The sequence below is a fragment of the Pogona vitticeps genome, chromosome 1, assembly GCF_051106095.1.
Source record: "Pogona vitticeps strain Pit_001003342236 chromosome 1, PviZW2.1, whole genome shotgun sequence".
Taxonomy (NCBI): domain Eukaryota; kingdom Metazoa; phylum Chordata; class Lepidosauria; order Squamata; family Agamidae; genus Pogona; species Pogona vitticeps.
The window spans coordinates 76959114-76973784 of record NC_135783.1 but is presented as its reverse complement, the minus strand read 5'-3'; the positions used below and the strand labels follow the sequence as shown (position 1 = coordinate 76973784).

The 14671-nt window shown below is 40.2% G+C and overlaps 1 long non-coding RNA gene across 1 annotated transcript in view; it reads right to left on the bottom strand.

Annotated features, from left to right (window-relative positions):
* Positions 1-2557: 2557 nt before the first annotated feature.
* LOC144585943 (uncharacterized) overlaps positions 2558-14671 on the bottom strand; it is a 30574-nt gene continuing 18460 nt past the window's right edge. Inside the window, exons 2-3 of the long non-coding RNA XR_013540580.1 lie at positions 8193-8259; positions 2558-2740 (exon numbers count right to left, since the gene is read on the bottom strand). This is a non-coding gene — a long non-coding RNA (uncharacterized LOC144585943). The remainder of the gene's footprint in view (positions 2741-8192; positions 8260-14671) is intronic.

Here is a 14671-nt window from a genome sequence, read left to right as displayed (position 1 = left end):
TCGTCTATGGGTCTGATGAGCGTTAAGTTGAGATATGAATATTTAGTGAGAAAGATTGTTAAAGGGAGTGGGCGTCTGTGTCTTTATCTTGTCTTCAGCAGAGTAAAGCGCAGATAAACGAACACAACAGCTTCTTCTTTCAAGCAGTGTATTTACAAAATATATACAGAATATACATACATACAGCACTTCAGTGGCTCAGTATTCAAACCAGCAGCATGACATGCAGACATCAGTATACAGGAGAAGAGAGAGACTGTACAGTGTTCATTTCTTATATACAATCCTGGTATCAGTCTGGTCCAATCCCATCTGAGGTGATCTCATGCACACAGGTGTGGCAGTCTTCATATTGCAGTGGATTGCATCAGCCAGGGATGAAGGAATGATGTCATCTTATTCTTGTTCTGCACACAGACATATTATGTTCAGGCTATATAAAAATTATATACCTTAACAGATCAGAAAAATGAGGGCAGAAAGCTGAAGGGAGTTAGAAGTCTGTTTGAGAGTTAGTAATAATCTGAAGTAGATCTGCCAAATATAAATTTGTCTACTGTAGTTAGAGTATTGTGTAAGAAAGATTGAGAATCCGTAACATAAATATATTAAACTTTAAATACTAAAGAATTATATTAAGATCTTACTGTTGTTTTGACCTTTATCATTCACATCCAAGAACCTACCTTTCCCTTCATACCTATTATGAGGGGTGCTGATAAGTATTGAGCCTTTCCCAGAAAGATTTGCAGGGTGTATTGGCCAATTTGTCTGTATTCAATGCTGCAAAATTCAACTACCTATGATTTTAACTTATCATTCATGTTCAGGTCCAAAGTGAACATGGCAGCATCTCCAGAAAAGTTCAATGTGGAAGAGCATAGGACCATAATCAAGTTTCTGTTTCTCCAAGGGAAAGGTGCAAAGCAGATCCATGATGAAATGTCACAAACTATGGGTGACAGTGGCCCTTCATATGCAACAATTAAACATTGGGTTGTCAATTTTAAAACTGGCCATTTCGGTGTTGAAACTGAGAAACCCAGTGGAAGGCCTGTTTCTGTCTCTGTACCTGCAAATGTGAAAGCCATCCATGACACGATCATGGAGGACCGCCGAATATCAGCCAAAAGTATTGCTGTATATCTGAGAATACCACGTGAGAGAGTTGGTGCCATTATCCACAACGACTTGGAAATGAGAAAGCTGGCAGCAAAGTGGATCCCCAAACGTTTAACAGCTGAACAAAATAGGAAGCATGCGGAGTCATCGGTGGCTGTTTTGGAACATTTTGCAAGAAATGAGTCAGATTTCCTGGGCAAACTGGTAACTGGTGATGAGACATGGATCTACTGTTATGATCCTGAGACAAATGGACAGTCTAAGGAATGGAGACACAGTGGTTCCCCCAGGCCAAAGAAGTTCCGAGTGCAAAGGTTGGTGCAGAAGCAAATGGCAACAGTTTTTTGGGATCAGAAGGGAGTTCTGCTGGTGGACTACCTCCAACAGGGTGCAACCATCAATGCAAATTATTACTGTACTTCATTGACGAAGTTGAGGCAAAACATCAAGAAAAAACTTTGAGGAAAGCTCTCCAAAGGTGTCATCCTGTTGCATGACAACACCTCGTGACACACTGCAGGTGAAACCATGGCAAAACTGACCTCCTTAGCCTTTCAAGTGATGCCCCACCCACCCTATTCTTCTGACCTGACTCCTTCTGACTATTATCTGTTCCCCAAACTAAAATAATACCTAAAGGGACAATGATTTGGGAGTGTTCTGGAAGCAACTAATGCTGCAAATGAGTGGCTACACCAGCAGTTGGAAGTATTTTATTTGCAGGGACTTAAGAAGCAGCAGGACAGATGTTGCAAGTACATTGACTTCCTGGGGGAATATGTAGAGTAGTGTGGCAGTTACAGCTTCCTAGCTCAATTTTTTCTGGGAAAGACTCAATACTTATCAGGACCCCCTCATACACCTCTGGCCCCTAAATAAAAGTCATGTTTGATGGTTCCAACCAGTCTCTTCTCCTTATTTTTTATGTGTAACTAAGAAAAAGGAACCCAGACTACTGACAAATGAAAACACACACATGTCATGTGAAGTTTTATTTATTTATTTATTTTATTTATTCAATTTATATGCCGCCCACACTACCCAGAGGTCTCTGGGCGGCTTACAATAATTAAAATTCAATACAGTAAAAGATAAAATAATTAAAATGCAATTAAAATACAATTAAAATTGCCATCAGACCCACAGTTACATGTTTCCAATGGAAAAAGAGATTTATTGAGATTAAGAAATTGTTTCACAGATTTCCTGAAATATACCATCTTAGGGCAAAGGATGCTCTGGCTGGAACATTATAAAAGGAACAACCCTAAAATACTTGAAAGGAGTATTCATTCTTGCAGTTGAATACCTTCCTGAGTGACACTAAGAAATGATGTCTAGGATTGTAGGCATTAAAAGGTGCCTGAGTGGTGCCTGCAAAGGAGGCTGCTGGTGTGATTTTTAAAAAACAATTTGTGAGCCATTTTGAGTCCCATTACAGACAGACAGACAGGCAGGCAGGCAGGCAGGCAGGCAGGCAGGCAGGCAGGCAGGCAGGCAGGCAGGTAGGTAGGTAGGTAGGTAGGTAGGTAGGTAGGTAGGTAGGTAGGTAGGTAGGTAGGTAGGTAGGTAGGTCAGTGCTTCCTTGGTCTCCAATGTCACATTATGCTCCATACATCTGAAAAAATGGATTTTAACTCATGAAAATTCACACTGAAATAAATTGCTAGTTTTTAAGGTGTCACAACTCTTATTTTTATTACAATTTAATGATCACTTCGGCATTGCTTTAAATTAAAGTAAGTCATTCATGCTCAGATACACATAACATTTTTAAATATGCATGTGAGCTTTGGAAGACAATGAGAGCTCCCAGTGTATCTAATAGTACATAGAATTTAACAGTACAGGGATTTTTAAAGATATGCTTTGGTATACAATAGTGGGAGGACTTATGATTGATATCATAAGAGTAGTTATTATTTGAGTGATTTCTAAATAAAAATAAAAGTACTAATATACATCAATTCAAAAACAAAGTATAATTCTAATTTGCACACAAATGTGATACATTACATTTTAAAGTTATGTACTATTAAAATGTCCAGATTATATTTAGTACTGTTAACATTTCCAATGTATAAGACATTGTTGTCAAATATTTTTCTTTCTTTCTCCACAATGCATGAAAGCATAGATTTTAAAAGCATTATGACTGTAAAATGTCTAGGAAAGATAGACCTATATACGTTTCCAAATATATCACTCTGTCCTGATTAGTACAAACACTATGCAATTGTCTTTGGCTGTGTCAGTAAACTAATGGGTTTCATTAGTGTGTCTCCAGCTTTCATGCTCATTTGCAGTACAAAAAAAAAAGAGAAAACAAAAGAAACAACTTAAAAAGGCCTAAAAAACCATGATGCTTGTAGCTTCAAAAATGTCACTAGAGTAAATAGACAAGCTCTCTCATCTTAAATACTATTCTTCTTCTTCTAGGGGGGAACTAGTAAAAATTGCTTCTCTCTAGTCTTGGGGAAATATTCTATTCTAAGCGGCATTTTAATGAGTGAAATTATGAAATGGTTTGGATTCCTCCTGTTTTGCTTGCACTAAGGGTTCTTTTATGATTCTTCTCTTGAAGAAACCTTCAATAGCATAATGAAAATCATGCTATTTAAATGCAAAAATTATCCAAGGGAGAAATTAATATTTGCAGGGTTGGAGAAAGAGAAAAAAGCAAGGACTGGTAGATCTTGGAGCTGTACATTTTCCTTGATTTTATATGCTAACAGAAAACTGACCTGTAGTTTTGTAGTTATTTATTTAAAATATTTTTCTCCCACCTTTCTCCTTAGGTAAAAGTAAAGGTTCCCCTTGATATTTAGTCCAGTCATGTCCTGTTTCCAAGCTGTAGAGCTAGCATTTGTCTGAAGACAGTTTCCATGGTCACGTGGCCAGCGCAACTAGACACGGAACGCCGTTACCTTCCCACCGTGGTGGAACCTATTTATCTACTCACATTTACATGCTTTTGAACTGTTAGGTTGGCAGGAGCTGGGACAAGTGATGAGAGCTCACTCCATCACATGGGTTTGATCTTATGACTCCTGGTCTTCCAACCTTGTAGCACAGAGGCTTCTGTGGTTTAACCCACAGCTCCACCACGTCCCTTAAGCTTTTCTCCTTAGAAGGTGTCACTGAATATAAAAATGCAATGCAATACAAAATATTGAATTCTAAATCAGATTTCTGTGGTGCAAATGAGACACTGTGTGGTGTAGTGCAGCGTTCCCCAACCCATGGACTGGCTGGGCAAGGTGGGGCACCCCCTGTGTTCATGCATATGCATGAACAAGTGTGCACACTCTCTTGCACGGGTGCCCGCGTGCCTGCATGGGTGGTGTGCTGCCATTTGCGCATGCACATGGATGCACACTGGCCAGCACAAGAATGTGCCACCATTTATGCATGTGCATGAGTGCGTGCACATGCACAAACAGCAACACACGCTCGTGCGGGCCTGCGCACACCCATGCAAATGCACAAATGGCAGCACGGTGCTTGTGTGGGCATGCCAGAGCACTGCACAGCGCAAATGGGTGGTGGGGTGAGTGTGCATGGGGTGCAGTGGCAGGAGGTCTCGGTGGCACGGACTGGCACCAGGCCATGGACCGGGGGTTTGGGGAACGTTGGTGTAGTGGATAGAGTGAAAGACTCTGGAGAACATGTTTCGAATCCCTGCACAGTCATGGAGGCTCAGTGGGTTTGTGAAACTAGTAAAACTGCTCCTTAAATATCTCACTTATCTTGAAAGCCCTATTAGGGTACTTGTAAGTTGGTTTCGACTTAATGCATAGAGCACACACAATGAGATACTGATGAAACTCAGATACTGTATAGTAGTCAAATAAAGGCAAGAAGAAGATTCTAATTCTTTCTTTAACAAACATTTTGAAATCCACTGTATTTGCTTTTGAGGGAGCTTAATTAGTACGGCCATCAGCATTCAAGGCATTCTATGGTCCCTGGCTTTCCTGCCTGTTTGAAACTCGAAAGACTTTAGCTTTATTGAACAGCTGCCTGCAAAGGCCTGTGCCTGACTTGGTAGATCATAGGTTATGCCCAACGCAGGCAGAACAGAGTTGGGCCTTTTGCACTGTCAATCAATTAAAAAGGCAAGAGAGAAAAGTGGTTAGTTGTGCAGTGATATATACCGCTCATGAAAGTCATCTGTTGGGTGGCTGAGGTGAGGAAACTAAAGGTATACTTCCTCCACTTGAGTTATTTGCTCCATCAAAGCTGACAGCACTGGCCATCTGTTTGGGGAGGCATGTGAATTTGGCCGTCTGCTTCAAGCAAAGATCTTTGGACTGTTGCAACAAGGGTCATGTCCCTATCTTCATTTAGAAAGACATTCACTGAAAATGGTTGGTTTCATGGGGGAAATGGTTTAAGAAGTTTAAGGGAAAAGTAGCATGATGATGTGCCAGAACACCAAGCAGGACAGCAAAACTTAGCAGTCAGCCTTTTTCCATGTTCCTGCTGGCATGGCATCGCTATTCACTATATTAAAGCAACAACACAACCACCACACCACCCTGAAAACACTTCATTCCATCAGATTTTGAATGCTAAACAGGATTGGGTCTGAGTAGTACTTAGATGACAGTCCAACAGAGAAAAGTGTTAACTCTAAGCATGGGAACAAACCTCAGTTCAGAGGTTCGAGCCAGTTTGTTGGACCAGCACTGCTGGTGCCATGCATTCCCTTGTCCATCTCCCTGGCAGGCTCCCCCACTGACCAGCTGACACAAGCTGTTTTTCTCCTCCTCTTTGGACATATGACCAGTCCCAGCAGGGGCTGGTGCTTCCCTCCTCCATCTCCAGAAGCCACCCACTCAAAGGCAATGCTGCAGGAATCCTTGCCCCACCTCCTTCTCTGGGTGGGCAGCTGCTGAAGGAGGCACAGGAGGGAAGCATACACTCCTGCCAGGACTGGTCAAACACATGAAGAGGAGGAGAAAAGCAGCATGCGCTGGCTGGTGAGTGGAGGATCCAGCTGGAGGTTGGCGGGATGGAACACAGTGCCAGACAAACCAGCATGAACATCTGAACCAAGGTCCGTGCCCATCTCTAGCTGCTAGCTGGGATCCACAGATGAGGCTATGAAAGGATCCTAGCCTTACTCTGGAGAACTACTGCTGTCTGTCACTATTGACAACATTGGGCTCAAGGACTGATCTACTATGGAACTAATGAAGCTTATCCTTCAGGTCTCCTAATCCCGAGGGACCCCAGAATCGACTTTAGTACATTTTAAAAAAAATTGTGGAGATCTGTTGTGGAACAACCCCACTGAAGAAGATAATAGTGGTTACCCAGACCTCAGTGCTGGTTATGAAGAGGCCCTTATAAGAGTTCAAGCTTCAGGGGCCCCAAAAATGTAGGTCTGCCACTGACTGGGCAAGAGGAACGAATGCTTTGATTCAGCAAAAGGCAACTGCTTGTGTTCCAGTCACACACAAAACCTGATGCTAGACACAGAACACAGAGTGTGAACTGCAGACAAAAAGTTGAATCGGAAGTATAAAGAGACATGTGAAGAAAAATGGGAGTAATTAGGCTTTGCACTGGGGGAGAGAAAACACACACGCGTGCCCCTATTAATTATTAAACAGCCAAAGAGCAACTGAGAATAAGAAAGCAGAGAATTGGATAAATATTGCAGCATATCCTGTCAAAGGCTGTAATTCCAGGGAAGGTACTGGGTGGGAGGGGTGCCGATGGGGAAACTGAGCTGTAGTATGAACTAGAACTGCTACGTGTCACAAATAGAATTCAAGCAAGCCATGCATTGTTTTATGTAAAGCAATAATAGAGCCCTGACTCAGGAAGTGGAGGATGCTCCCTCCAAAGACCCTTGGTAGTGATAGTGTAAGAAAAATTGATTAAATATCTCCAGAAAGGGAACACAGGTGAATATCATGCAGTCATACATAACAAGCTATTGTTGAACCTTTTGAAGAACTACAAAGTATGTTCCATTTCATTAAGCAGGATTTCCTTCCAGACAGTTGACATTTCTGCTTACAGCTTTGACATTTCCTGACAACAGGTAGTATCATGAACACAATGAAATCTGGTTAGAAAGAGAAGTTACTGGAATACAGAATACACTTCTGAACCAAAGTGAGGAATGGTGCCATGGAACCCAATTTAACTGTGAGGGGTTTCTCTGTGAAACTTGTTAAGCTGTATGGAGGAAGAGCACAGAAGCTATGTGGTTGTATTGTGTGCTTAATGCTGCAGCATCAGTGCTTATGAATTTGAAAGCAATGAAAGGTCATTGGTGGAACAGGTGAGATGGAAAGATCTGTATATTTCAAAGGTCCCAAAGAAATGCAGTATATAAATGTATGGGCACACTATGTACAGAAGCATATTGTACATTTCACCCAGTATAGAAGGGTTTACCCTAAAAGTCCATGAATAAGTCTAAAATAGATAAATCTGATAACAGAGGAGAATAAGGTTTTTCTCCCTCAGTGCAACACTTTCCCCTTGAATGAGTACACTTGTGATCAAAGTTGGAAGTGTTTTATTTTTGCTCCAGCTCCCATCATCCTTCAACAGCTAACAATCTCCCATGCTTGTGATGGGAGTTGGAACAGAAAAACCTCTGAATAGTCACTGATTCACTACTTTTGCTCTATTAAAAGTTATAGGTTGTTATTTTGTACATGGGATCATCAAGAGCCAGCAGGGCCAAACCTAAGGGTATTAGAGAACCCATTTCCCAGAGCCTTTCAAATAGCTTTTCCTTTTTTATTACCCCATTTCTCCCCCAGCATGCTCTTACTTCTCCCCTTTTCTGCTTGCCCCACAGCCCCTTATCTTTCCCCTACTGAATGTAATTAATTGCAACACCATGGATTTGTAAGTCAACCTAGGAGAACTAATTTAAATGAAATTAAACTAGTTCATATCCCCTAAGGATTCCTTTCTTGATTGGGATGACGCAATAGGGAAGAAGGGTGCATTGTTTTGAAGAATGCGATACTTGCATTAATTTGTCTGCTGAAACCTTTAGCATTTAATACCAAGATGGAAGATTGTGAAGCTATTACCTGAACTGTGCTTCCCAGACAGATTTGCATCCTCAATTTCAGTTGGGAAGATAATGCTACCTGTAATCTTCATAGAAAAAAGGAGAATTATTCTGGGACCTCTTGGGAGCACAGGTCACAAAGATATGATGATTCTTAAGAAATCTAAAGTAATTGCTTCTTCTATTTAAAAAAGTTGCATAAAGAATTTTATGCCAATCACATTTACATATTCAATAAAAAGCTAGACCAAATTTGAGAAAATATTGCAGAGAGACACAGACACCCCAGCATAACTAGCTGAACAGGGCTTACACCTGTAAAACAGAAATTGTCTGTGCATTACATAGAATGTCTTAGATCTAACTCAGAGGGCTGGCAACATTTCCTCAGAGATGCTATCCTAGTGTCACACAGTAAACCACAGTACATCGGGAAATGCTGAAGGAGATCATTGACAAGTTTGTTCGATTACAGGTCCCATCTGAGCTAAGCAACATAGCTATTGGTGAAGAATGCTTAAAATTGCAGCCCAGAAACATCCATAGAGGCATAGCTGGCCACACCTGGCTCAAATTAAGTCCTGTGTTCAAAACTCTTGACTAATGAGAAATTAACAGGGCTAAAACTTATTCATTCAAAGTAACATTTTAAAGAATTCAAGAGTCAAACTAGATGTTAGAGGAAAGGCTTATTTTCTGGATATTACAGTGGTGCCTTGCTAGACAGTTACCCCGATGACAGTTTTTTCGCTAGACATTGGCTTTTTGTGATCGCTATAGTGATTCACAAAACAGTGATTCCTATGGGGGAATTTCGCTGGACAGTGTTTGGTCCCTGCTTCGCAAACCGATTTTCGATAGACAACGATTTTGACAGCTCCCTCCTTGCTCTCAAACAGGTGTTTTCGGGACCTAAGCTTCTCAAGACAGCGATTTAAACAGCTGATCGGCGGTTCGCAAAGTGGCTTTCCTATGGCCGATCTTCGCTAGACAACAATGAGTCTTCCCTATTGGAACACACTAAACAGGTTTCAATGCATTCCAATGGGAAAATGCTTGTCGCTAGACAATGATTTCGCTAAACATCCATTTCAGTGGAACGGATTATCATCGTCTAGCGAGGCACCACTGTAGTTTGTTTTTCTGCCTTCAGCACATTTCCTCAGATATAAGTATCTCAACTTTTGGACTTCTTAAGGTCTTGCATTCTCTTTCCAATTACTAATCACAGCTCATTGTGTAATGGATGAAAGATAAGTGAGGAAAAGCATGGAATATGTGTTTTACCACTTGAAACAACATTGTTTCTAAATATGTGGTGTTTAGTCTATAGACTGGGGGAAATGCAGTGGTATAATAGCCTAGAATAGTGGCTCCTCACCTTGGGTAACCTGGGTGTTCTTCAACTGCAATTCCCAGAAACCTGCTTCACCAGCTGTGCTGGCCAAGGTTTCTGGGAGATGCAGTTGAAGAACACCTAGATTACCCAAGATTGGGAACCACTGGCTTGGAATATTGAATTGTGTCATTTGTGCAGTGTGGACAAATGGAAGTCCTCAGAAGTTGCGCCATTAAAAAGGTAACTCCACTTCCAAATCTCTCCTGAAGTCTTCTAGGAGTGGCAAGTTTTGCATCATGAACCCCGGAAAGTCACCATCAGGCCCCACTTCTCCCAAAGTCAAAAAAGAAGAAAAGAAAAGTGACTATCAAGGAACATCTTGGTGTTTTTTTTTTTTAAGATACAGATAGAAACAGCCATTTCTGAGTCCCATGCTGACTGTGGGAGGGATTGGGAGCCTAAGGCCTCTGTGATTCCTCATCTGTGTAGCAGAGATAAAGAGAAAGACACTGTGGATAAAATGTGTTTGGAAGTGTAGGGAACCATGATAGAATACTAGGGGAATTTTAAAGATGATAGCCCGGGACTGCGAACTATGGACATAGTGTGGTTGTTTGAAATGAGAAGAGTGAGTTTACCAGGTGCAGATAATGACTTTGGAAGAAAGAACGCTGTTTGATGGAGAATAGATATAAGATAGAGAATAAATATTTATGATGGATGCCTATGGATAGGAAAAGAAAGGAGTGATTCTGGCAAAAGTTAAGAGTTCAGAGAGAACATTCAGAATCTAAGATGATGGGGGAAATGAAGAAAAAGGAGGACATTATGGGAACAGATTTGTTGGGCATTGGGGCAATAGGCTGTCTAGCAGGGTTGAGAAGGTCCAGAGCCCTTCTAAAGCTAATTGACCACAAATCTCTACCTGTACAACAGATTTGTTATTGTACCCCCGTTGCATCAATGTGATTACTTTCTTGTTTAACCCATCTATAATTATAGCATTACTGTAAGAGGGAATTACTTAGAACTACCCCAACGAGATTTAACCAAAGCAGAACTGAAACTGGGGCCCCACAAACCTAAGTCTATTCCTTGTCATGCGTTTTGCTCAAGACTGAACCAACCTTCCTTCCTTCCTTCCTTCCTTCCTTCCTTCCTTCCTTCCTTCCTTCCTTCCTCACATATACACTTCCATGCAAGAAAACCACCACAACAATTGCTTGCAGTCACATTCTCATGTGGAACTAGAAGAGAGTAAGCCTAGAAGACTGAGAACCACAGTTAGACTGTGCTTGGCAGATTTCCCCATCTCTTGTTGGCTGCAATAAAAAGGGGCCTTAAGCAATCATCACTATGGAAACAAGTCTTGAAATCTTGATGTAAGTAGTGTAACTGTTTTTAATAGAATTGATGTGATGAAATGTCTTCAAAATAATTGTAATGGGCTGCAATTATGGATTTTAGGCCCTGCAAATGGCCCATGGAAAACATTGTATCAACATGAGGTACTTATTTGCCCTCTTAACTATATATAAATTGCCAGCAATAATTTTTAGAGAAACAATAGCTACTTTATGTAATGCAACTGTGAAATCATATAACGGAGCATATAATGTATAGAAGAAGCAGGGGACATAAATTTGATTATTGGCTCATTTGATGTCAGTGAAACAAGGACAGTAATATTTAGCAATTATTGTTCTTCTTTAAAGGAGCTTGTTAAGTTTCTGCCATTCGGTAAGGTCTTTAACTTTGTACATGTTAGTGTAATGCCTGGGGAAAGTGATATGAAAGAAAAGGAGAACGAGGAAGGTCATTTAGCATTATTTAATTTATTACAGAGAGTATACTCAGCATTGAGGGCAAGGTACAGAAGAAGAAATAGAATGGCACAAAGTCAAACAAAAATAGCCCTAATAATTCATTACTGTATGGCTATTTTTACAAAAGCCTTTCTTGTAGTCAAACCTGATAGAGCTCTTTAATAAAGCGGCAGATGATGGGGAAAGAGCCCCTTGGAAGTATCTAGAAGTCAACAACAAACTCTTCTCAGAAAACCATCCAACCTTGTCTTGGTCTACACACAATTCCACAGTTAGGGTTATGACATGGCAGTGCACTGGCTGATGTCTTATGAAATACTCTATTCTTTCCTAGGTTTCAAGGCAGTGCCAAGATCTGCTCTGTCATCCATATGCCCCATGGTTGCTGCAGTTGCAACCAAATTTAAGTAGCAGTGATCAAGGACCCTGTCAACCTCAGCTGATGTCACAGGCTGAAATTGTGTTAAAATTACCGGACAAGGCGATGCACAGGATGTTTCGGTACAATCTAGTGATAAAGAGGAGAGATCTAGATCCCGGTGGATGGCTTTCATTTCATGTTTTTAAAAGGCTGCCAATTGGTCACAGGAGATGCTACTGGGAGGCCTGTCACCTTAACCAAGTGTGCATTACCCAAAGGGTTGAGCGATAGTCAATGCAACCTCCCAACCTCAAGTTGCCCAGCTCTGATTTAAAGGGATATCATGAAACACAATGTTAAAGTGACTACTAGAGCTTGGATCTTTACCAGCTAATATTTTAATTTTCTAGCCTTATAACCTGAAAGTGTGTAGGGCTTTAAGCATGGTGCAGAGGGAGGTGCACATATAAGCCACATAATGAACACTTCTTCCAACATGGAAGTCACTCAAATATTTATGTGTGAAGGTGTAAAGAGGCATCTGTAAATGCATTTGGGTGAACTTGAATAGGGGTACCTTCATTTCTGTATTTCTTTTATTTACTTCCTTTACAACTATGTTTTCCTTTTATAGTGCTCAGCTTTAATCTTGAAACTTCTCTCTCACTGAATCTTCTCACAAGAGTTTTTATTGCATTTAATTTTACACAGAGGGATGGTGTTTCACTTGATTGTCAATAGTTGTTTGTTTATTGTTTTGACCACTTTGGTCATCCAACATCCACAGATTTAAAACATAAGTATAAATATAAAAATATACATTTGCTTGGAGCCAGCTGAACATCCACAGAACTAGCAAGTTTAAAAAGTACAGATACAAATACATACTTTCTACAAAGTGCTGAATTAAAAACATAATACGAGAGGACTAAAATGTACACATATTTCAGTTCTAAAAACCAAGTCATTTCAGGTGGGTCCTCAGATGGGGTATGAGGTTTTCCCACAGCATAAAAAAAATGATTATATCCGCTGACCGTTAAAACCACAAACATATAAATATACATTAAAATGCACAACAAAATGAGCCCGCAGCATTCTTTTTAATCCATTTGGGGTTCTCGAGAGAAGTACTGCATCGTCAGCATATAATAAAATGGAAATGTGTTTATCTGCCAACTTAGGGGGATAAAAGTCCATATTAATTAGGTTTATTACTAAATCATTTATATAAAGATTAAATAACAAGGGTGCCAAAATGCAGCCCTGTTTAACCCCTTTTTCAGTTTTAACAGGTGCTGTAAGGTGTCCTTGGGGATTAACTCTAATTCTTACCCATGTATTATTATGTAAAGCTTGAATCAAGAATAATAAACGCTTATCAATATTAATATTAGCTATTTTTTTCCATAGTATGTTTCTTGAAATAGAGTCAAATGCAGCTCTAAAATCAATAAAAGCTGCATACAGAGACACCGAATTTTTAGAGGAGTATTTCATAATTAAGTGCTCCAGGATCATACTTTGGTCCAAGGTTGAATGGGCCTCTCTAAATCCAGCCTGTTCCTTAGCTATAAGGGATTCTTGGTCTATCCAATCTTTCAGTTTCCACTGAAGGTTATCATGTTAAGTAAACTTATAGGCCTGTAGTTAGAGGGTTGGTCTTTGTTGCCTCTTTTATATATAGGGATTATGATGGCAGTACCCCGATCCTTAGGAATTTCCCCGGTTTTATAAATGGCTGTAAATAAGGCTGAAATTACCGGAACTAACCAATCAAGATGTTTTTTAATTAATTCAGGTGTAATCAGATCAGTGCCAGGCGCTTTACCTATTTTCAGGGTTTGAATCAGGTGTTTTACTTCTGTGGTGCTCACTGGTGGCCATTGCGGCAGCTCTCCTATCTCTTGTCTACCTTCTTCTTCTATATCTGACTTAGTATATTTAGTTTCACTTGATTACTTTGGGGAAATGAGACCCATGTTGTACAGATTGTTATTGGTTTTTCAAAATCTATTTTTATGTTATGCATACTACCAAAGATTATAGACTTAAACACCTGATAACAGCAGATGGAAATAGTTTCTGTGCTTCATGGAAAATGAGCTCTTAAGATGGAGCGAGAATGTTCCAAACCACAAGAGAGGCTGGGGAATCTCTCCTTTCTAGAGATAGGCTTAAAAATGAATGTCCCCTCTTGAATCTTTTAAGAAGACACAGAATGCTGTAATTGATCTGAGTTACTTTTAGCCTGAATATTCAGGAATTCAGATCAAGTCATTTGAAAGATTACAGTCGAGCAGTAGTTTGTTTTTTCTCTTGCTGCAGATTAAACCGCTGAAGCCTCTGTGCTGCAAGGTCAGAAGACCTGCAGTAGTAAGATAAAATCCACGCTGTGGAGTGAGCCCCGTTACTTGTCCTAGCTCCCGCCAACTTAGCAGTTCAAAAGCATGCAAAATGCAAAAATGCGTGGGAAGGTAAACGGCATTCTGTGTCTAGTCATGCTAGCCACGTGACCACTGAGCATTGTGTGTGTGTGTGTGTGTATATATATATATTCACACACACACACTACATAGAAATGTTACATATAAATATTAATAGTTAACTAATTATCATGAATAATTAATTAATACTAATAAATACTTAACTATTGTTACACAACTCCACTTACACAATGGGAATAATGTCACCGGCAGCAGCAGGTTGTCACTGATTAAAAGCTTCCTTTTGCAATTTCAGGGTGCATACAGTTCTCACACCATGCAATGCAATGCAGTTGTGTGCATCCTGGTGTTGTGAGAAGTAGCCTTTAACATTGTGTATTGGTAAATTGGTAAATATATTGGTAAACATTACATTATCATCACCGTCATTATATGCTATCAAGTCAGCTCAGAATACTCAGAAGTGGTTTACCATTCCCTTATTCTGGGGGTGCCATGGGACTATGCAGCTTGCCTGAGATCACA